Source organism: Dromaius novaehollandiae, chromosome 3 (genome assembly GCF_036370855.1).
Source record: "Dromaius novaehollandiae isolate bDroNov1 chromosome 3, bDroNov1.hap1, whole genome shotgun sequence".
In the NCBI taxonomy this organism is placed as follows: Eukaryota; Metazoa; Chordata; class Aves; order Casuariiformes; family Dromaiidae; genus Dromaius; species Dromaius novaehollandiae.
The window spans coordinates 64745870-64770107 of NC_088100.1; the positions used below are offsets into that span (position 1 = coordinate 64745870).

A 24238-nucleotide genomic window follows, 5' to 3' on the forward strand; every position below is an offset into this window, starting at 1 on the left:
TTCCACATAGTTACTCTGAAAATGAAATAAAGTGAAATAATTTAAGCACCACAAAGCCAATAGGAGTGGATGAGGGTATGGCTCTGTCAAGTTTGCACATGTTGAGGAGAGCGAAAATGTTATGCTGTTTGGCATCTTTTAATAAATATTGGGCATTTAGCAGAGTTTTTGTAAATAAATATGGCTGCAAAACATTCCTCAGTCACTGTGCAATAGGTAGCTTTAGCCTTGATGGTATTTAAAGCATTAATGTCAGAGCTCTCAAGCACAGCCTCTGCTAGCAGCCTCCCAAACTATGCCAATGGAAGAGTAGGCGAAGGGTCTACTCTTGTGCAGGAGGATGTTGCATTTTGTGTTAGATTTCAGATGCGTTGCACTAATGGGAACAAGCACTTCCCTGGTCTTGAAGGCCTTAACATATAGGGCTTAGAAATCCTTCCTGTGTAACTGCCTTTTCATCTTGCCTGACTGCTTACCAAAGTCTTTATTTTTTTTTTTCCAGGGAAAGGAGGGAGGAGGAGACTCTTTCCTTAGACCTCTTGTTCTCTCTGTCTTGCTTTGAATGTTGTGGTGTGTTTGGTTCCCCCCTCCCAATGTGCTTGGATAACCCAAAAGAAAGAGAAGTCTTTTTTTTTTATCCCTTTTCCCTGAAGAGAGAGAGAGAGAAAAAAAAGAAAGATTAAGATGTGAGCTGGCTAGATAAGCCTGGAACTGGGTTTATTACTACTACTGAATGAGAGTACAAGGATATAAAAGCAAACCTGCTTTACTAGAGCTGGAACGAGGTTGGTGGGAGACCTACGCTGATTGTGTGCCACTCCGAGAAGGGATGTTTCATTAATTACACATTAACTATGTGCACTGAGGAGGAGGCAGAGGATGAAAAATGCAGATGTTTCTGCCGCCCGACAGAATGAAAACCACTCTTGATCCTGTCAAAAGAACATTTTGAATCAAAGGGCTCCACAGAAGTGGAAGAATGAGTTTTGTGGCTGAGTGCAATGGTGCGGCCTTTTAATCATTAAACCCTTTTATAGCGGTAAAATGAACATCCATTGTCATGGCCACTCCAATGGGGCCATCGGAGCTGGTGAAAAGGGAATGCTTTACGAAGGGCACTAAAACAGGACACAACCAGCCCTGCTGCTGGAATTCTAAAGGTAACAACAGCAGTGCATGACAAAGAATGAAAAGACGGCCCAGGTTGGTTTGCTTAAATTACTTTCCTCCCGGAGCCCTTCTTACAAGCTAAACATGCACCAACTATAATGAGCATTAGGACTTCACAGGCTGGCAGTTCTCCCCCTTTGTTTCCTCAGAGTTTTACTGTCTTGGTTTAATTTTTTCTGTTCTTTAAGTGAAGGTTCCTTAGGAAAACGGCTTGAAATGTTGTTTTATTCTTAATCACTCTCTACAGTTGTAGTAAAGCCATTAGCATTGTGAGAGGAATGATCCTCTCTTCTTGCATCCATTCCACCCCCACCCCCCACATATGCAAGGACAGCAACACGGCAAGAATATTTTTCAGGTAAAACTTCTCTAACCCATTTTTAGAAAGCAGACTTAATTTTAATTTGTCAGGCCATGACCCTGGAGTTTTAGTTATATTTCTTCCTTACCTCTTTCTTCTCCTTCCTTTTAATTTCTCAATAGAAATGACTTGGTAAACTATTTCTCACATCAGTCTAGGAAGAATAGAAGATTTATTTCCCAGAGTTCATATAAGCCTTGGAAAACCATATTGTCAAGGTTTTTGGAGCAGAACTTGTCAGCTCAAAGTAACCTCATTTCATATCTAGGTTCTGCTCCAATAGAAAACAAAAGGGAATCGAATTCCTGCTCCAAGGTAATCCATCTGATGGACACCCTGGTACTATGAATCTTGAAATTCTGGATTGTAAAAGAAACCAGAAGATGAAAGCTAAAGATATCAGGGTTTTCTGGCTCCCATCCAGTCATCCAAATGAACTGCTAAGGATCTGAGCACTTTGGGAGAACCAGCTTTTGAGGAACCGAGAAATCAGCTAGTCAGAGACTCTCACTCCATCAGCAATTCTATGAATTTGAATGCTGAACTCTGAACAAACTGAAAAACTCTGAAAAAAATGGCAATGCAGCTGAATCAGCAGGTTAGGATAAAAAAATTGTGGAGTATTTTAGACCAATCCTTTGCTAATAATTTCCGGGATAGAACTGATGTTGAGAGTTTTATAGTTTCTCTGACATTTGAAATGCAAACACATATTTCAAACAGAGAATATATTCATATTTATATCAAATAAAAAATAAAAGAATGAATAACAAGACTTCTCAGGAGCCCTCAAGGCTACTTGTGTGTCTAACTGTACTGTTTAGCCAGTAATGCCATTTTGCGTTTAGTTAAAGAAGGAAAAAACCCTATGACACCATTCTTATGACACTATGATCCCTATGAGTAGTATAATCTGAACCCCATCCTTCTTATGTAAAGGGCAGAGGCCTGGAGAAAGCCATCACTAATGCCCATATGAAAAGCTTTATGCTCATTGTCTCTGAGGAAGATTGATGGAATTATTCCTTGGAAATATTGTTGCATTTGAACTGAGGAATTGACAGCTTTTCAAAGAAGAAAAATGCTTCTTTTCAGACTTGTCATGTTCTTTCTATCAACTTAAAAATCTTACAAGGCTGCCTTTTCATTTTTTGGGAGACCCAAATGTTGGTCCTTAGTTATTCAGCTAACTCTGAAAGAGGCTGTGTGACTGACAGTACTTCGCTATAGTGAAAACTCGAATCACTGAATAAGGAAGTAGCAAAGTAGTAAAGAAATCACTCAATACAGAAGCAGCAGAGAAAACAAGCGCTATAAAAATGCTTCTTCTCTGGCAGCAATCAAAAGGGATTGGCAGACAATTCTGGGTGCAGTTCTGAGGGGCAGTGAAAATACGTTTGAAAATTGGCCATTATAGCCAGGATGGCAGGGTGGTAACAGAACTGCTGGGAGGAGTGATGTGCAGGAAGCATTAAAAAGAGCTGTTCAGAGAATGTCTTTAGCATTACAGATAAATGTGCAGAAGTGCTCCCTGTGCTTCAGTATGTTTGCTAAATACATAATTCAGGGAAGGGGTTGGACAGGCAAGGTCACTGATAAAAAATGATTCAGGATTGGACATGGCCAATAATGACACACCACAAAATGGTGCCCAGACCAGTTCATATGCAAAATCCTCAAGTCACATCTGGGCAAATTCCACTCCTGCACTGGCTACAAAGGTAAGGAGGCTGTAGTGGGCCACACATAATCAATTCTGGCCACCAAGATGGGCTTCATGAGGACAGTGTTTAGTAGCAAGTGTCTTTTTTGCCTTGTCTGTGTTACTTGTAAGGTTTTAGCTGAATACTTGGAAAAATGCATGAAAGTAAAATGACAGCTTCCTGTTATTTCAGTATTAGCAGTTCCTCACTTCAGAAATTTCTAGAACATATCAAGATGGAAGTAAGGAAGGGCATGGTCCAAATTAAATGAATTTAGAGTCATTGTGACCTGCAAGGAGAAAGAAAGCTTTTCTTATCATGGCTAAGCTATTCTTTTTCTAACTCTGCTGAAGCTGGCCTTCTGTAACAACTACCAAGCAGTAATGTACCAATCCTTTGCTTTTGCTGTGATCCAAGGTGTACTCCACCAAGCTGACTAGTGCTTTCAGCCTTCTTGATGCTGACATCTCCTTGGTCAGATGGTAAAACATTCACTGCCTGTGGTTGGCTCAGACAGGTGGATTTCCTAGGCTGAGTTTAAAAAGAAATGATGCATCTCTTTAAAATGGCTACTGGCACCAAAAGAAGAGGTTTCTCACAGCAAGTCCCATTAGTTGGTGATCCTCCCTCTCTTTTCTCCTACCAACAAAACTGTTAACAGTGTCAACACTTCTGTCCTCATCTGTAAGCATCGGAGTCGGGTGCAGCAGTTCCCACCTTCTCTGTTGCTCTGCATTCTGCCTGAGTGCAGCTCCCTGCAGAGCCAAGACATCCCCGGTGACGAGTGGGCATCAGGAGTTGGAGCAGACTCTGCAGCGGTGCCCTGTGTCCACATCCAGCCCAAGCTCTGCAAAGGAGCAGAAAATGTGTTTTCTTTTAACTGACAGTGAGAAGGGGCAGAGATAGGAGTCCACAAAAAAGTAAAACATATTATATAGATATTATAGCAAAATAATTGTTCCAGTTGCTACTGGAACATGAAGACATTTATTTGTTAATTTTCTATTGGGATTTGCAATTGCTCCATATCAATATGCTGTACCCCGAAAAAAACTGAAGATATGTGTGGTGCCTGAATTTGTGAGGAATGAATCATATCCAGTTCTGCTGATTTATATGAAAACTGGGGGTCTCTGGCTCCCTGTGTACTCTAGACCATACAGGATGAGACCACACAGACCATGTGCTCACAGAGCTGAAACTATTCTACAGATTTAAACTAAATAAATCAAGTAAAGTAAAATAGAAATAAAGAAAAAAAGGCAAAGTAATTAACAAATGATTTCTAGTCTAGTTTAGATTCAAAATCCTAAAAGAATTTCCAACAAGACATTTTTGATGCTCAGTACAGGTCCGTTTAGGGCAACTTGATTTTCAGAAATGTTATCCTTTGAAATTCAGGTTTGGTCACCTAACAAACAGAAGGCACCCCTAGCTCCCGCTGGCTTTGAAAAATAGAGTCCCAGAGCTTTGTCAGAGCTGCAACAAGTGAGGGTGTTGAGAAAGTCACTTGTTTGTAAACAAAGCATTTTACAATTCCTGCAAGACATTTTAAGTGAGACTATGTCACATAAAGCTCCTCTGGGATCTGTAACAGCAGCAGCAGCACACAAAACAAAGTCACTTCTGCTGCTGCACTTTATTCTGTTGTCATGTTAAAAGCAATGAATTTATTCCCCCCTCTCAGCCCTCCCTCCACTACTGCAGCCCTGCAGTAAATCAAAAAAGTAAACTCTCATTCTCATTGTGCAGGGCTTACTTCCAGGCCTCTACAGTTTCCACAGTAACTAATTAGAAATTTGCATCTCTAAGAGAGAATTATTTAATACTGATGTAAGCCCTTTTATCCTTTGGAGCTTGGCCTTTTGCTACTCAACTTCGGGTAGATGTTGGGCCTTAAGGTCATACTGTACAAACTCTGAATGTAGGTGGCCCTAGTCTTGCTTTTTTTATTTCGGATGATTCATATCCTGTGAAGAAAATGTCTTGCCAGGTTTTTGTTGAATGGCATAGATTTGAAAGGCAGCACCCAATTCATTTAGTAGCCATTTGTTTTAAACTGTAACATCTTCCCCATTCCTCATTAGCTAACTCTTGTGTAATTGAGTCATGCATTTTTAGCCTTGTTAAACCAATGGAGTTAGGTCACACTGATGCACCTTTCCCATTAGTTCCATTTACTTTTCCCTAGCTTTCTGAGGCTAAGCAGGCCTTTCATTTTGCATGGCAGAAAAGAAAGCCTCAGATACTTGAAGTGCACAGACATTTGTTTTGTAGCTTGGTCACAGGTACTGTAAATCCAACATACTGTCCCCTAGTCTCAGAGAAGATACAAATACTGAGAGAAGAGGAAGTGGAGGCTGCAGATTGAACAAAAGCCTTCCTTCATGTTCCTGCTAGAAACTGTTTTAACATTTTTGTCCCAAACCAGCAATGTCCCCTCGCACAGAACTGTTTGCTACCTCAAGCTCTAGCTGACTCCAAGAGGCTTTGGATCAGGCACCCAGTGAGTTTGCCAGTTCAGGCTCAGCAGTTCTTCGACTGTTGCACTTTCCTACAAATGATTTGTGAAGAAAGAAGCACAGCCATTGCTGTCCCTTTCTACCATTACATGAATATTGCCTGTCTCCTCCTGTGTCCGAGCTTTATACTGCTGTACCTAAATGGACTTGAGTGGGGCCCATCTTAAAATGTTATCAGTGGAAGGGGGACAGAGATGCTGTTTTCTTCTCACTTGCAATTGTTTCCAAAGAAGACATCGTAACTGAAATGGAATGACTGCATTAACCAAAAGCTTTCTCATTCTGAAGTTGCAAATAATTCATTATTGTAACTTAACTTAAATGAACTAGTATTAAAATAAATGGAACTTCAAAAGCACCTCCATGCATTAAAACTGCCTACTGGAGGAGGTATATGAGAGACACAGGAATTCTGCACTGTATAAATGACTCATAGAACCCATTGTTTTTTCTTTCTGCAAAGGTATCCTGCATTTAGACACATCTCAAACACCACACACATATTATGATCCAAACATTGTGAAAGGCAGATCAAAAATGTAATAATGGGCATTCTGGGTGAGACCCAAGAAACATCTAGACCAGTATGCATCTAGAAGAATGACCATGGGCTGATGCTTGAAGAAGGGTGGAAGAGCTTAAATGCAGTACTCTGTCAGTATGCAGTTCTGTGCTGCTCTAGGAGATTCTTAACAAAAGCTTGTTTTTCTTGTATAATAGCCTTTGATGGTTTCTTCTTCTGTGACTTTGCCCAGCTGCTTTCTGAACTCAGGTAAAATTCTGGCACCCACAACATCCTGTAGCAAGAAGTTGCACAGCTTAACTATGCATCGAAGAAGTCTTCTTTGAAGATGTTTTACTATGGCAAGTAGGAGAAGGGATTTACCTGGTATTTATTGCAATCCATTTCTCCTTACCTTGAAAAAAGTACCTAAACTTTTGTCTTATTCTTTACAATTACTGTGGTTCAGACCCATTTTTTTAGCGTCTTTTAGTCAGTGACTGTGTCTGTGTTAATATTAATAGCTTAAGAGCAGGATCTCTGCCCTAATTCTTATGATCTCATGACTTTCGGTGTGACCAAGTGTTGCAATGCAGTTACCTACACATAAGCATCTAATCCATTTAAGAGGCTTTAGGGCATCCTGCCTGGCTGTCAACTGCTTCTCCAGAAGGGCACCTGTCTCCTGTAGGCCTATGTTGGATCTGCCATCCCCCTTGTCCCTCCAGTGAAGTGCATCTTCAGGGCAGTACCTGTCTGCAGATATTATAAGAGATTACCAAGATATAATACTTCTCATGGCATCTGAGCAGCATTTGCCTGTTGCAGGGACAGGAAGTGTCGGATTCTGCTCCCCCTTCTACATCTTACTATTTAATAGGACCCCACCACCCCCTCCCTCACAATTAAACAAATGTCAGAGGAGAAGAAGAAGAATGAGACTGGCAGAAATCTGCCATCTACCTCTTAATAACTCTCTCCTCAGAGTCAATCTGTGACAAAAGCAAACAACAAAGTGCAGAGAGTTTATCAAGGTGCCAGTGCCTCATCCCATTATGCTAACAAGGTACATCTGAAGATGTCCTGAAATTAATTTTTCCTCATAGTATAAGCTAACTCAATAAAAAATAATCAGGATTAACCATGCAGGCAGTGTGATAGGAAAGGTTAAATAAGAGCTCTAAGAGATAGAGGGGCTCTTAGTAATGTCTGTGATATTTTAAACTACCTATCGGTAGTTCTTCTCTTCTCTTGGATAGTCAGCTGATTTCCTTTTTTAGTAATAGTGCTTGAGTTCATTCTAATATTTCACTAAGAACTTCTGTTACTTAAAATGTAATTGCTCAAAAAGACAGAATATTACAGTACTTTCTAGCTTTGGTGTCAAAACATTTCTGACATTTTTAAAGAGGGAAAAAACAGTTGTAGATATTTAAATATCTACATAGGAAGACAGATATACACAAATATAAACACATCCATGTCCACATATTTCTGGCTGACTTGGCTTGATGAATGTTCCATAAATTTTTCAAACTCTAATACAAAGACACCTTTGGGATGAAGCAAAACAAACAAATGAGTTGGCACAAAACGAGCTTTTTAGGAAAGGTTATGATTCCAGCTGGACAAATAATGGGAACAGCTACCTATATCTGAGTGGGTGCTGAACAGCTTTTGATTCTGCCCTGGTCACTTCTCTTTTTTGCTTGCTTTTCTTAGAACTTTTATTGAAACAGATGTTTCCACATCTGCATGTGACCAAGTGGCTGTTACATCAATAAAAGCTTTCTTTTTTGGGCGCGGGGGAGGGGGCTTTCTGACAATCCTCATTTCCTTTTGAAAAGCCTATAAGCAGTATAGTCTTTGCACAAATACATCATACCTATAAAACTGGCAAAGTCCATCAGATGGAACTATTCACCATGCATCTTTCATACGATGCTTGCCAGTGAGTGAAAACAGGAGGAACCATGAAATTTAAGTTGTGACTACATCCAGATCACAGCCACCCATGCTAAAGCTGAAGTGCAACAGAACCACTGCAGAGGCCTCCTGATCTGAGAAAACTGGCTTTCTGCTTTCACTGTCAATCACTCCGCTGCAATTACTTAGTCACAGGGAGGTAGTAAAATGGGAATTTCCCATTAAGATCAACCCACCTTCACTCCATTCCACACAGCTCTCCCTAGAGGCACCTCAATTTAAGCCACTTCATTAACACCTCCTTGTTGAGAGCTATTAGCTGGTCAGGTAGATGAGTTGGTGCCAAAAGCAGATAGCTTTATGGGGTAGGGATTACTAATTAGGGTCATTAGAATAAAGCTAGACAGTCCAGGCACCTGCACACCAAAGCTAGGAATGGGCTTTACAGTGAAATGATAAGGAGAAGCATATCCAAGCACATCTAATTGGATTAGTAGGTTTCTGTGCTTTGGTCTGTCCTGTAAGTCAGTCAATTAAACTACGCTTTAATAGTGGGGTCTTTCATGGTATGTATTCCAAGGCACTGCACAAAATAATAAAATTAACAGCTCATGTAATTATTATGGAGAGATAGTTACCTCTTTCTGCGTAAGATTTCATGCTTTCCACTGTGAGTCTGGTGTAGACCTTTCTGTTACCAATCCTGTCAGGAAAAATTCTGCTGTCTCCAAATCTGCATCTGTGAAATGTAGCCAGAAAATAGGTTTTTAATCCACATTTCAAATGCCTCCAAATGTCCTCCTCAAATAATCCAGTTGTTTTCATAGATAACGCCTGGCTCAGCACAAGGCGAGCTACTAGCTATCACCTTTCTCTTCAACCCCAGCTCTGTTTTTAAAATAATCTTTGTCCATAACTGTGATTACACATTGGCTTGCTTTAAAGTTGGCTGAAATACTGCATTTTTTGGTTGCAAAATTCAGAAACTGTAGAAGCATTGTATAGATACTTCAGGAAGAATTCTGCATGCACTTGAAGATACTACAAGACATTCAGATGGTCAGAAAGCAATTTATCACCACAGAAGTTAGCCAGCCTGATGCAGCTGATCTCTGCGCTTGTACACAGTACAGTGCTGGTCTCCACAATCAGGACTGCAGTTTCTCATCTCATCCTAAAACCAGCACATCCAACACGAAGCCCTCAAGGAAATTGTATTGGGCTAGCATCCCAGAGGATATTATCAATACTAGTTGTGTACTACAGTATTTTAATAAAATGAAGCATTTTACAATTATTCTTCAATTTTTATTGGCATAAAAAGTCCAGAAATACATATCTGCTGTATATATATACCATTGGTTCTAGGTAGTCTAATCTAAATATAAAAATATCCCTGCACACAGGTGAGGTCTGAAAAACAGATAGAGGAAACCATGTTCAATTTCTCTAAACTAAAGAGACATCAGTGAATACCATAGTAAGTATGGTTGTTGTGCTGTTTCTTTTTTTTTTTTTTTTTCCTAAAACTTCGTTTAGCTTTAAGTTAATTCATGACCATCCAGAGACCTGGAAACTCACATCTGCAACACACACCAGACGTAGGCTACAAAGGTTTCAGCATGTTGCTTGCCAATTGTGACCTGAAGGGACTATCAAAAAAGGCGTATTGGACATGCATTTACCACTACTGCCATGTCTGTTAAAGCAACCAAAAGGCACGTGGTGTTGACTCCTATTGATCAATTAATAGGCCAGTGAAAGAAGGCCATTCAGTTTTAACTGTGGTTGTGCTGGGCTGATTTATAGACTGGGCACTTTATCTATGCAAACATTCTCCTAATTGGAGCTATATGTAACAAAATAGCCCACTGTCAGTGTGACCTGGCAGCTGACACTCTCTGTTCTAGGACATTTTCACACTGGGATAGTACAGGATGGGATCTGCAATGGATTTAACCTGGGAAAAACTCTAGTGTAAGCCAGTGGAGCCAAAGGACCTATGAGTGTTTACACATGCCAAGGATGCAACTCAGTGTCTCTCTAAATATTTCACGAGGCACCATATGACATTAGGAGGCTGTTATGTAAATTTTTGTTACTACATTGCAGTTCTGCATTTCAGACAGTTCAAGCTGTTGCTTTTATTTAAATCTCCAGTGTGGTTCACCCCCATTGCTGGTAGTAACTGCCTGACTGAAAAAAGCTCAGAAAGTTTAAAAACAATACTATCTAAGACCCTATTTCAATTTATTTCTTGATTTAGAGATCTAACTGCATTTCTTTCAAGCCAACATGACATTTTCCTTTGCTGAAATCTAATATGCCAAATGATCTTCCCCAATCCCATGTTTTCGGCTGAGTCACAAGCCCTTTTAACTCAGTTTAGGGATATGAACAGCTGCTCCACCTTAATGTCCTTGGTGGTGGTGTCACAGGCAGCTAAAATGTACCATACTAAAGGGCTTGGAAGCAATTCTCTCTAGTTCAGAACCTGGTGTTCCTGAATCTGGTGTTAGGCAACTTGATTTATTTTATATGAAAAGGATCTGCACACTTCCTACTTCATAGCTGTGACAGACCTTCGTGAGTCCATTGTATGTCACTGAGAGCTCTTTAAGGTCCGCAGCGACATTTCTATAAAGTTCAAGATTAAAATAATAATTATAATGAAGCAAACAAACATCATAATCAGGGAAGAAAAACCCGATTACCTCCTCCTCGCTGCTGTGTAACGAAGAAATTATGCTGTTCCTCCTTATAAATAATAGGGGTGTGCAACGTGTCATTCCTATTCAGTGTTTGTGGGTTTTTTGGTGCTTATTGATGCTGCATCTGTTTTGTCAGTGCGTCAGCTAATGGAGAAAGTTAATTGTGTTGGTTGTAAGGCCACCTGTCACACACATGCCTCATTTCCATACTAATAGCTCAACAGTGGCAGGCAGTGTACTCCTCTGCAGTAACAGATACAGCCTCTTTAGAAACATGGGCCAAATGTGCCTATGCAGCAACTGCAGGCCTCTTCTGTGAATGCCTCTAGTGTTGTGGCAACTCAGGCTTGCATTAACCCCCTGCTGACGCCCTCGACGTGGATTTTTTTAAACATTTGGAAGCATGCTCCATGTTACACTTTAGCTAAGCCTGCAGACAGCACACAAGCATCAGACCAAGGAGCTCGCGGATCTCAGCCTCTCCAGCAGGTTTGGCACCCTCAGGTGCGTTGGTGAGACCCACTTGTCCTCCCTTGCAGGCTTCACCCTCACTAGATAGGAGTCAAGGTAACCATCTCCCCGCAAAAGCAGGCTAGAGCTGTGCTGAGCTGCTGGTTCCTTCCCAGCTGACTATTTTACTCCCTTTGAGGTTTCAGACTGGTCATCAGTCAACAGCAAAACCTGGCAATGCTCTAGGTAGCTATGTTCACGTAGATGGCAAAGACCAGTTTAAAGACCATCTCTTTTGTCTCTTCTGTTAACATTTCAAATGAGGTAGATGATGCAGAGCACAGCTAGGGAGAGAGAACAGGCCCACTGCTGAGGAAAACATGACTGCTCTGGACTGCAGTGGGTCTCAGAGAAACTTTTAAACAAATTTTCACTTTGGTGATAGAGCCAGTGCCAGAAAAGCTATAAATAATGAATATTTTATTATAACATATGGGAAACTATTCTATTCCGCTAAAATGGTAGGATGTTTTCCTTCCTCCTCCCTTTTTTTCCCCTTTTTTTTCATGCAGAAGATTACATGAGTAAAGGGATTTATTTTGAACTACCAAGCCTGCTCTTGATCAAAATCCATATTTATTTGACTTGTCCATGATATCCTCTGCCCTGTAAAAATCCCTCATAAACCTCTGACAGAGCTTACACTGAAGACATGCCTCATCAAGTAATATCTGGCATCCTGAGGGCTTAAAGGGGAACTGCCGTTCATGTTTTCTAAGTCACTGTAGCTGGACTGTTAGAAGCACCAGATACCACCTTGGGCTTTTAAAGGAATGCCCCATAGGCTAAGAGACCAGCAGTGAGTGATCTGCTACTCCTTTGCACCTTCTGTCTGCAAGCATGTTAGATAAAGAACATATATTCCCTCCGGATATAAGGGATTGCCTAATAGTGTAAGCCCGGGATGTAGAGAATCAGACTGTGCATGCATCATGGGCAAGAAAGCAAATATTCGTGTCTATTATGCTTGAAGGAACTAGCTAGAATATTTGCTGCTTAGTCAGTATTGGCTGCAAAGATGAGTAACAGCAAAGGGAAGTGGCAGTGGCATGGCAAGATCAGTGACCAGGTTCTTGCAGCCTGAAAGTAACCAGATTTTATCTTCAAAGCTACACAGCTGCAGGAATTTCCAGTTTCTTTACTGAGGCTCTCAACAGGTCCCTGCAAGCATCTGTTTGGCAGCTGCTGTAGTTATCCAGATCATCCCTTCGGACTGATGGGTGTGAGGGCATCCCTAGCCAGCCTTCTCGCAAAGGCTCTTGCAGGAGCACTCAGACAAGTACTCAGCCAGCTGAGCAGCCCCATCCACGCTGCCCTATGAGGAGATCCTCCAACACGGCAGGATCCAGGGCACCCCATCTGAACGGGAACGAAAGAGCTCATCTCGGCTCCTAGGCCAAACTGTCATCATGAATTATGAATGTCGTCTAAATAGTAAGGGGATGAAAGAGAGTCCACTGCACGTCACCCCAGGTACTGATACCTCATAAGCTAAACTCATGCAGACATACAATTTGTTTACATCATAGGTTATTTTTAAGCTATACATACATTATTTTCACTTTCTTTTGGGCTTTGGGCCCAGTGGTTCCCATTTTCCCCTATTTTCTTGCAACCACATAGGCTAGAAACCTTATCTTCCTGGAAGCAGGGAGTTCCACAAACACTGATATTTTCAGATAGAGCTTAAGCTAAATAGTGATAAGAGAGCTGACTGCACTGCCTTACTCCCTCAAAAGAGTTCTTCTATTAAATCAAAACTGTGACTACTTTTAGAAATTCCCTAGAATAAACAAATTGTACAGAAAAATAAATATCCAAAACCCATATGTAAATAAACATATGTCTGCACACTTTTCTCTCTAGTTTCTCTTACAGACTATGCCATGAGATCACTCTGCTTGCTAAATAATCTTGCATCTCTTGAGAGAAGATGTGCTGGTTAGTTTGAGAGAGGATGTCCTGGGTCATACAAGGGGCAATCTTTCAGGCTGATGCATCTCATTCTCACAATGGCTGTTTTCATAGAGAATCATACTTTGAAATATTTTGGTGTTGGGGTTTGTTTGCTTGTTTTACATGGAAGGCTGAGTTAAAATACTAATCAAACATTTACAAATGCTAGAGCTTTATAACCTGTTCATCTATAGGACAAAGGCTGCCTCTTCAGACTGTGTACAAATTACTAGTTTGCATTTGGATGAAGCCAGAAGTTTACTCTGTAAAAAAGATGCTGCCGGTGCTGCACAGACTGGTATTGTGACAAATGTGTGGACACTCAGATTAATCACATACACAGCTGCTTGCAGTCATGCTGCCAAGGAGATGAGCTTCTTGTCCCCTTGCTCCAGTTGAGCAGACCCCTAGCCCTTGAGTTAGAGGATTGTTCCCACCGGCTGAGTGGGTGCCTCTGATGCTCAGCGGTTCTTGCGGCAAACATCAGCACCCAGGCCTGCTAGCAAGAGGTGTCTCACTATTATTATGGGATTCAGAAAGGACATGCCAGTACTGTGTGTCAAGAGAAAACACATGGGTAACTCTTCTGAATTTTCATGCCATGTAGAAAAAGCTAGGATGTGATGTTTCAGCTCTGTAGCACACTACAGCAGTAACGCTATCAGTTTGGTTTGCATTAGCATGAGAGGAGGCTGGAGGCTCTGCTAGTGAGTCCCCCTTTGGCCTCTGGGATCTACTGCTCCATCTGGCTAAGCCTGGTAGCTTTTTGTGGCCTATCTCCCAACTTCTGTCCATCTGACTTGTATCTTTTCTATTTTCTTGGTCTTGATTTCAGGCCATATTCTCCTCCCTTAGCAACTCTCCATTTCTGCTCATTCATATCACCCTTCCAATCTGTTTGTCCAACAACCTTATTCCCTCAGCTGGCTCCTCACCATATCTTGGTGTCTAGTCAATTCCTTCCCCTTCTGCCCTTCTTCACTGTTCCCACCAGCTGCAGTCTCAAGCTTCCTCCCCATGTCTCTTATCCAAGTGCTCCTTGCAACCTTTTTCATAATCTCCTCTCTTCCATGCCTCTGTTCTACCTCCACTCCTCGTCACTCGTTCACCCTCCAGGCCTGTCTTTAGCCAAGTCTGAACCTGAATTAGGAGCTACCTTCTCTCTATAGCTCTGGACGCAGATGGGACTACTGAGAGCAGCTTAGTGCCTAGCTGCAGCCTGCATCTGCCTGGGGCTTCAGCTGTGAGAAAACTCCTATTCAGCTATGCCCTGATGGGTGTCTAGAGCCTGCAGAAGGTCTGAGGAACTTACCTCTTAAGTCTGAGTCTCTTATAACTTTTCCCAGGCTGGTTGTTATTCTTTCCCCCATGGGAAGGGCATACAATTAGCTGCAAAAATCCCATGCAGGCTATTGTTGGGACAAGGGAATGCTTCCCAGCTCCTGGATCTGGGCACATGCATCTACCATGTTCCAGCTGCACAGTAAGATAAAGACCTGATGCACACTATAATGCCTTCTTCCAGGTGCCTGTCTCCAAGGGAAGAAAGCCTGGGAGTGCAAGACAGAAGAGACTTGCAATATCTTCCAACAGGTCCCCAGCCTGGACAATGACCTGCCTCAGATCCTATGTGGTCTACAGTCTTGACATAGCCATGAAGGTTATCAGAGCTTCAAAACATGGCAATGAAAGATTCCTAGAAAATTAAAATCCTTTAACATGAATACAACTTATTTTTTCATTGTGTCTAACAGGCTGAAATTTTTTGAGAAAAGTCTTCCAGCACAGGATAGCTTTAGGCATGGAAATCCTCAGTTCCTGACATGACGTCACAGGTTAAAAAAACAGCCTGGTTTTACTGCCAGCCTTTCTGTAAGACTGGCACATTAGCTATGGCTTTAAAACTTTGGCTCTTGATATCACTTTGACTGACTACAGGATGTGGCTTCCCTTACCTGCTCAGTTCCATTGCTCTTCTGCCTTTTGCATCAAGAGCTTTCCAGAGTATAGCCTGGCTCTTTCTAGGGTGCATGCATTGCCCTGATAAATAGCCTTATTTTATATACATGTATATTTATAGATGTATAGGTCTAAAATTCATTTATACATGTCTTTACATATAGTTACTAAATATATAGTACATTCATGAATGCGGAAATGAAAACAAGTATGATTTCTAGAAATTGTAAAAAAGGTTATTTTTTACAAAAAAAGTGATCCAAAAAAACCAACACACATTTTCTCTCTCTCTTAAATTTTCTATTTTGTTTTTAAGAATAAAACCAAGCTTGAAACTTGAACTTGGGTTTAATAAAAGCTTTCCATAAGTTCTCCCCCCTCCCACTGAAAATAAGTATTTTACATTTTGTTTTCTTTCCACAGAAGTATTTACATGTTTCTGAGCCAACACAATAGCTGATAGTGTGCTACGTAGTGTACCATTCCACCATACTACGTGCTGTGTTTTCTTCACAGACCTCCTGAGATTACGTGATAGCATCTATAACTTTGCTCCACACAGTGTCAGTATTGTTCTAATCCCCTTTTTCCACCACATGAGTTTTTATGTTCGGCATATCTTGGCATTGTGAACTCAAGGCTTTCTAAAGAAGGGCTCAATTTACCCCTGATTTACCCCTATAAATCAGTTAATAAACCATTGTCAGTGCTGGTGTTCTTACACTTCATGGTGACAATGGAGACAGAATATGCTAGTACAGACAGAGGAGTTTCAATGCTGAGGATTAAAATGAGCAAGACCTCCATATTTTAAGGATATATGGGGGATAGCCTAAAGGACAAGAGGAAAACCTGCAGGATAACTTCTGTGTGTGATTTCTACTACTGCTTTACTTTAGTGCCCGCTGCAAATGACCAGCTAGGGGAAGTAACCGGCTTGTTGTAACATGGGATCTCTATCTCCATTTGTTACCTTTTTTTAAATAGACTTCCTTTTTCTGTATGTTCACTCCTCTGTCACTCTTTCCACAGGTCAATGTATTCAGTCAGAAGTCACTTAAAAGCACCATCTTGGCTCAGCTGGCTGGCCCCAGGTAAAAAAAAGACCCTTTATTTTCCTGCATGAAGTATCTGCAATAGAGATTAAATCAACCATGGTTTAATGATGTTGCTATTTTCCCTCCGTACCATGGCAGCGAGTGGAGCCTTAAACCTATCCCCTGCTACCTAACCACATCCCTCCCCATCTACTCTACCCTGGGTGATATTTGTATAAAAAGAGAAGCAGTCCCTGTTAGGAAAAGAGCAAGGACTTCTCCTGTGAGGACAAGGCCAAGCCTTCAGGAAGATCAGGGATGCAATTAGGATTTTCTCATTCTCAGATGCTGCTGGACTCATGGGGCATTCCAGTCAGGCACGATCCCTTATTCAGGGCTCATAGTAATGATACAATTGGATCCTTAATGATGACGAAGGGCCTCTTTCAGCTGTTTTTAATGATGAAAAGAAGTCCAAACTATTCAGCCAGTGACTGAGGCCCACAGTTATGTTCCTTCCCTCCTCTCCCCTTCCCAAATAAAAATTTCCTAGGAGCATAAAAATCAAGTGAAATCAAATAAAAATATGCAGTTAAAATTTGAGGTAGTTAATTTTTTTTTCCTGGGAAACTTCTATCCAGAAACATTACAATTGCTTTAGATAAAGCTAGCAATAAAGCAACTATCTAATTGCCTGGACAGCTGTACCGGTAAGGGCCTGCTAGGTGGTCTGTGGAGCTGTGTTATTAAGAATGAAACAAGAGGAAACAGCCTGGTGTTTCCTCTTCTTTAAGCTGAGCAGTGAAGCCTCAGTCGGGAAAGATGTCTCAGCCAAGGAAAGTGTCAGCCTCTTTTAGCGCTACATAATGCAGCTCGGGCTCCTGCCAAATCATAATGCACTGGAACAGACGGAGACAGAGTACTGTGGGAAGTGCTATGCAAACTGCTGAAAGGTGTAGCACCTAGGCGAGAAACTTCCCCGCACTGTCAGGAAATCCTTCATTTTCCGTGTTTGGCAGAATGTTTCTCGTCTTTTCTGGTATTTTTTTTACTTTTCAAGCCCTAGGCTCTTGGCACTCAGCCCAGCCCAATAAAACATCACAGGGTCCTGATGTTGCAATACTGTGCTTGTTCAGCAAGTAGCAGAAGGAAGATAAGTGCGGTTCTGTTTATGTAACTGTAATGTTGACTGTGTTAAACTAAAAAAGGGATCGGTGACAATAAGGCTATAAAACATTTCCAGAGATATTAATAATCAATGCCAGTAGCAGATTGGTTGCGATATTCAATCTCATATTTCAAAGCTTAAGGCAACCTCTGATTTCTAAGTGCCAGGATGACACTTATTCTGAGGGCAGCACATGCCTCTGCTGCTTACCACTGCTTATCACAGGGCTTCTTTTCTGAAGCTCTCAGGACCAGACACTGCCGCAGAAAGGAGAGGATGCGAGACGGACTTCAGGTCTCCTCAAGCAGGCAATTGCTATGGTCTGACACCTGTGCTTTAATGTGCACAGTACCATATGCTGTTTGGTGTCCACAGCCACTTTTCAGGTGTTCATACAGTCTGAGACAATATCATGTTAAAATATTAATATTGCACCTTACTAAACTGTAAGTATAAAAATCAGCCTTTGGAATTCTTTGCTGGAGAAGTTCATAGAATAGTTCGTAGCAGTTCACCCAGTCTAGGCTCCATGCCCTTGAGCAGTTTGTATAATATTTGCACAATAGGAGCCCTACTCCTAACAAACCCTATGACAGTAGTGAGTAAAATAAGAGGCAAACCATCTCTCCTCTCTTATGTAGTGCCATAGTTAGCTAGTCCCTTATCTAACACAGGATTGCGTTTCACCGGTGTGGGACACAGACGTTTATGAAGTATTTGTGGAAACCGTTGCAAGAAATGCCTTCCTTTCCCTGAAAAAAATCACCCTTTACCTTATGTGGATTCAGGCTAATAAAGTGAATTAAAGGTCTGACATATCATGGAAGGACTCTATACGAGTGTGTACTTCCTCTCAATATATATAGGGATTTGCAGTGTGTTTTAAAGGGTTAAGCCCTAACTTCAGTGTAGGCTGGAATACTTAACACCTGGCAGAGTTAAGCTCAAATCCTGCTCTGACCTGCAGCCAGAACCAGGGGTTTGCTTCAAGTTAAAAATATCTCTAACTGGACATATGCCATCAATGTTTCAGTTTTGTCCATCTCCCTCTCTCATGACTCCTCCAAACAGGTTGCAGTTCAGATTTATCTGCCCATGGCAGAGATCTATCTATTGCTCAAGTACCACCTCCCCACTGAAAACATTGGGCAGGGGTCAAATTCTCATCTCCTGCATAGCATTGCTGAACTCTGAGAGTTGCTCTAAACCAATAAAACTGCCAAGGTGGCATTTGGCTCTGAGCCTTCCCATTGGACATCAAGCCAGCACCCAAAGGCTTTGGTGTGTCCTTCCTCTGAAATGGTGGTTATCGCTGCCCAAACCCTCAGCTTGGAAGCGAGATGCTAAACACTGTGTTTTGTCTTGCATGAGCTTTAAGAAGGAACACCAAGAGAACACTACTTTTTTTCCCGCTTTCCTTTCTCCCTTCCCACAGTGATTTTTCCAGGCCACTAACTGCATCCAGTTCCCCAAGCATGAAAGAACAAGGGGTTGAATTGCTGTTCGTCCTTCAGGCTCCAATATGTACGTATTTTGGGGCACCCCTAAAGGCAAAATGACATCTGCATTCTCAACACTATAGAACGAAAACACAACGCTTTAAAGCCTCTCAGAAAATCTACAGGACAGTTAATATGATTTAAGCCTATATTTAAATTTTATGAGACTCATTTTCAAGGCTAATAACCCAGTTTACTGTGCACAATATCAAATGCAAATTTTATTACTGACTTGGTAAAAACCAAGACGATATTCATTAGCATATCTCAGTGCATCACCCTTTTTAGCCAAAAGGTGCACCAAGAGAAACAGTGGGAGTTTTTATATGTGCTGTAAATTACAGTTACTATCTCATTAGATAAACACATTTAAAATCAGGTTATCATTCACTTATATATCAGAAAGTTGTTTGTTCAATTGCAGCTAGTCTCGTATTACAACATATGGTGCATGAAATTCTTAGACTAATAAAATTTCAAGGTACAGGGAGCTGGTGTCTTGGAAAAAACTGTTTCTGCTCAACAAATGGCTCGATATAATCTGTAATTGCTTTGAAACAATTATGCAGCAGGCTGTTTTGTACTTAATAGTATTTACATCCTTGGGTTTATTAGCAACAAAATCTAAGTGGAACTTGTGAAACAGAAATTAATTTTTCTGCTAAAAGATGTAAACTTTTAAGTTAAAGATCCAGCAGATTGTGGAAATCTAAAATATATGCAATAGTGTCTAATTTAACTTATTTCCCATTGAAATGTTTCATTATTCTTTTCGACACCTGTGGTAGGTAGATTATCTCGTCCACACCCAAGTAAATCCATGCAAATTCCACTGACTTTAGTTGAATTCCCCTGGATTTTTACCACCTTGGACAAGTTTAGTTTTTTGCTTGATGTATATACTTTAGCTTTGTCATCTTCTGGAAATACAATACAACTAATAACAAATGTCCATGTATATTATTTGAAGTCAAATTGAAAATTCATACAGTCATGAAGTTCTACATACTGAGATTAAGTATGTTAGATATGTTACAATCAATGTCATAATTTTTTTCGTAGTAATTGGAATATGTGAATGAGTTCAATCAGCATTTTGTACAATTTCATATGCTAGTAATTCCTTCCAGCTAACTGTGCGTACAAGTGGCAGCAACACTAGAGCCAAAATTAAAAGGAAGGCCCTGGTGTTTCCATGACTGTTCTCCTCCTCCATACTGCTGCCCTCGGGACAACTCCAGCCACACAGCATTACCAATTTTCAGTTTTGCTTGCACTAACCCATTCTTAAATATTGCAACTAAAATCCCCACCTTTGAGTTCAGCTTTACTTACTTGTGTCTTGCGCTGTGACTTCACTAAATTTCCAGTTGCTGTAACCTGCAATGAACTGCACTGAATTCATTGCCAAAACTCTTACCATTTCACACTTGTGGCTCCAGCTGTGCCCTGGATTACTGTATACCAAATGGTATGTTATCATCATCTGGCAGGGTTTGCCAAAGCAACAGCATGATAAAACTTTAAGAAAAATCCTCACTCTCTCTCCAAGGGAATATCCATCATTGCTGCTTTCAAAGAATCTGCAACAAGCAGATACAGTAAGAAAAAGCTCATGCAAAGCCACATGGCCTGAAGGCTATTTCTGATAAGAATTTTGCAGATTGTTAATAAGTTATGTTTTTTTAACAGCAAAAACTTTTCTTTAAATTTTGCAACAACAAAAGATGGTCATCACCTGATTTTGTACCTGCCACTCCAAGGTAAACAGGCCAAGAACATAAAGTACATTACGAAGCAAAGCTAAAAACACTGGATTGCATATGAAAGCTAAATTCCTCAACATGAAAAATGCAATCTGTTCCTACCTAGCTTGCTAACAACTCTCCTGTAAAGATCACTTTCTGAAGCCACTGCTGGGACCCCATCCTAGCTCCCCACCGCCTACCACTGTGATTTGGGCTGGCGGACTAGGGGCGCGCTGCAGGTTTCTCTAATGCAAGTGAGAGGCCAAGACTATTTATTAGCTGGGCCTTTGGGATGGTAAGTGAGGCTTCTCTTAAATATCTTTTATCATTCCCAGGGAGCAGTTCACAGGTCCTCAGAGGTACACAGAGCAAAGGTTGCAGTTTGCTGCCTTATCACATCCAGTACAGCTTGCCTTCTCTTTTAAGATCCTTCAAAACTTATCCTGCACCTACCAGCACTCTTGTCCCCCATCTGATAGGTGTCAGTCTCTATTGCCTATACCTTACATACATTTTCAAGAGCCTTTATGCTTCTCTGAAGATCTCCTCAAGCTACTTCAAATCCTTAAGCTTACTTACATCCCTTTAGAGCAAGGACACCCTTTTCCCTTTGTGTTCATACAGCGGCTAGCACAATGAGTGCTACCTATGATCAGGTACCTGTGGTCCTGCTGCAAAGTAAATAATATTAATCGTAATTGGATGTATTCAGTCTGGCACAAATGATTTGCTAAATTGCATTAATATATTTGCTGTTTTATAGCATCTACAAACACTTTAAGTGCAAAATATAAGACAGTATAAAAAAGAGGTCCCTGCTTTACAGGGTAAGAGTATGGGTTTGTCAGTCAGTCATGGTCTGAACGGGTTTTTTTTTTCCAAATGAACTTTGGCTAGATTTGTATTCAGTGAACGTTGCCGTACCAAGCTATGTCTGCACATACTGATGATGGGAGAAAAGAGGTTTAGGGAATACATCCATTAAAAAAGACCCCTTTGACCACAGGCAATATGGCTAAGCAAACATTAGCAAGGGTGGATGTAGCCGCAGTGTAATGGGGAAAGGGATTCGCAGCCACATGAGCTAGGTGCAGAACACTGGGCGGTGCTCATGGAAGCTAGAGCTCCCCAATAATTTGTGCTAATACTGGAATTAGTCAGATATCTGAAGAGCTTTCACATATAGTCTTTCCTGGCAGTTACCAAGATCCATGCCACTATCCCAGCCTTTCTGCCTTGATATTTCACAAACTTATCCCAAAAGAAATAAAATTCAGCCACTTTCTAGATCTGAGAAACAAACTGCTGTACCTGTTTTACAGATCCTGTCAATCCAAACCTTCTGAGACAGGCAGAGGACAGCAGATGGATTCACATGCTCTAGGCAAGGTACACACGCCCACGTCCCTGCAAAGCTGCCTGTGGGTTGCCCACCAATTCAGCCAAAGTCTCGTGCTGCTCCTGCACTCAGCAGCCCAATGACATTTGATGTGTGGTCCTAACTCCGGCCAGGGCTCAGGACCCAGTTTCAGGTTTCCATCTCTTGGGAACTCACCACTTAGCAGCACGATCAGTGCACAGAAGGAAACGAGCTCTTTTCAAATCAGGGAGCTGCTGGAGAAAGAGTTTGTAACCCGCCGTGCTTCGATACTGCTGCCTTCTCTCCAAGGCTGGCCTACTTCCACTGCTAGGGGAAGGAAACCACCCATTTTTTGGCTTTGTTTCTGTTTTTAATAATAGCTACCTAAATAAAGTCGTAGCAGGCTCAATTAAGTCTGGGTAAGCAACTAAGAGCAAAGTACACAGGGAAACCTCTCCCATTTGGCTGTAACTCAGCAATTTCTTGCCTTTCTTCCCAAAACCACAGTTCAGCTGAGCAGAATTAACACTAAACGAAGCAGTGCCATCTATTGACTACATGAGTTTATGGCCTCACTAACAAATGCTGCACAGGCATGTCCTTGCCCCCTCCTTGGGGTCTCCTCGTTCCTGTGCCAGGCCCCAGCCACTGGCCCTGTGCTGCCTGCCCCTGTGGCTGTGGGCTGTCACGGACAGGCTGTCTGTCCAGATGACGACCTGCCCCCTGCGCCAGTTGCACAGCAACTATTTGTCTTCCTGCCTACCTTTCTGGACACCCCCGTCTTTTTCTTGCTCACCTTTCTTCCCTGCCATACATCACCGCTCTGCTTCTCTGTCTTGGCGCTACTGCTGCTGTCCTCCTGTTGTGACCAAGGTAGAGAGAAATGCGTCATCTAGGCCTGGTGGACACCAGGACATTCAGGAACGTAAGATGAATTAACTGAGTGTGAGAAATTAGAGTGCATAAATCTAAAAACATTGAATAATATTCAGACACAAAGCAATCTGAGGGGGCTGCAGTTTAACCTTTCTCAGCTGCCTCCACTTTCCTACAGGATATTAACAGCCACTTCAGCTTCCTCCTCTTCATTTCTCCCTGTGGCTAACTCACCACCATGCCTTAGTGTCCTCTTACAGAAAAATCCCATTTTAGCCTTTTCTTCTTCATCCCAGCTTACACATGGTACCAGTGGGAACTGTAGGAATTTACCTGAGCTGAAAGTCTGTCTTCACATGTTTTCATCAGTTTTCCCCAGATAGTTGTCTCATCCATAATCCTAATGATAAACTGATTTTCCTCCACAGTGGAGGAAGGAAGACTGTAGACAAATGAAGTAATCCAGAGACATCAAAAGGAAGATTAAAAAGGTAACAAAGTTTATTTAAATTGGTCTGCAGTGAAGTCATCCTTCTTGTCTGTAAATAAAATCCTATAGTAACTTTGTGAACATAATTATTTCATCCGTCAAAAAAAGTGTGAAAGAAAACCTGATATAAGTAAAAGGATGTTCTTGATGTGATGTCATACCTAAAAGCTCCATCTTCGCACTAATAAAAATGACCACAAAACTGTTTCCTTTTTTCCCCAACACATACAGATTGGGTAATATTTGGGTCTCAGAGTTATATCACCAGAATTAAATACTTGTAATAGTCTGCCCCAAACCACCAGAATATTAAAGTTTCTGATTTCTTTTGCAGCATGATACACAGTTATGAAAGGTGACCAGATCTGAATTTGATCAAGAGACATACAGGAATTATCAAACTAGATAAGATTATTGGATACTGTAACCCACTATTGTCTCTTATAAAACAGCCAGCATATGATAAAGGAGCTAATAAGCCTGCAGAGATTTTTAGAGGCATAAGCTACTCACTAGACAGCTATTTTGCACACCCCACAATTTAGAGGTTAGTTTATGTTCTGAATTAGAAATTCACAATTATTTCAATTTTTGTTATTGTAATCTGAGATATTGTTCTTATTTGTAATCATCATTCTGCCAGGCTCTTGGTCTTAGGAATCTCCTGAAAAAGTGAAATCCACTTGAAGTCATGTATCTCCCACACCATTCTGAGAGAATGTATCATTTGATTAAGGCTA

At 41.3% G+C, this 24238-nt stretch overlaps 1 long non-coding RNA gene across 1 annotated transcript; it reads right to left on the reverse strand.

Annotated features, from left to right (window-relative positions):
• Nucleotides 1-1488: 1488 nt before the first annotated feature.
• On the reverse strand, nucleotides 1489-22413 carry LOC135327878 (uncharacterized). Its single transcript, XR_010388383.1, has 3 exons — nucleotides 22328-22413; nucleotides 8823-8923; nucleotides 1489-4081 (listed from the first exon to the last, which is right to left on the reverse strand). It is a non-coding gene; the product is annotated as an uncharacterized LOC135327878 (long non-coding RNA).
• Nucleotides 22414-24238: the final 1825 nt, after the last annotated feature.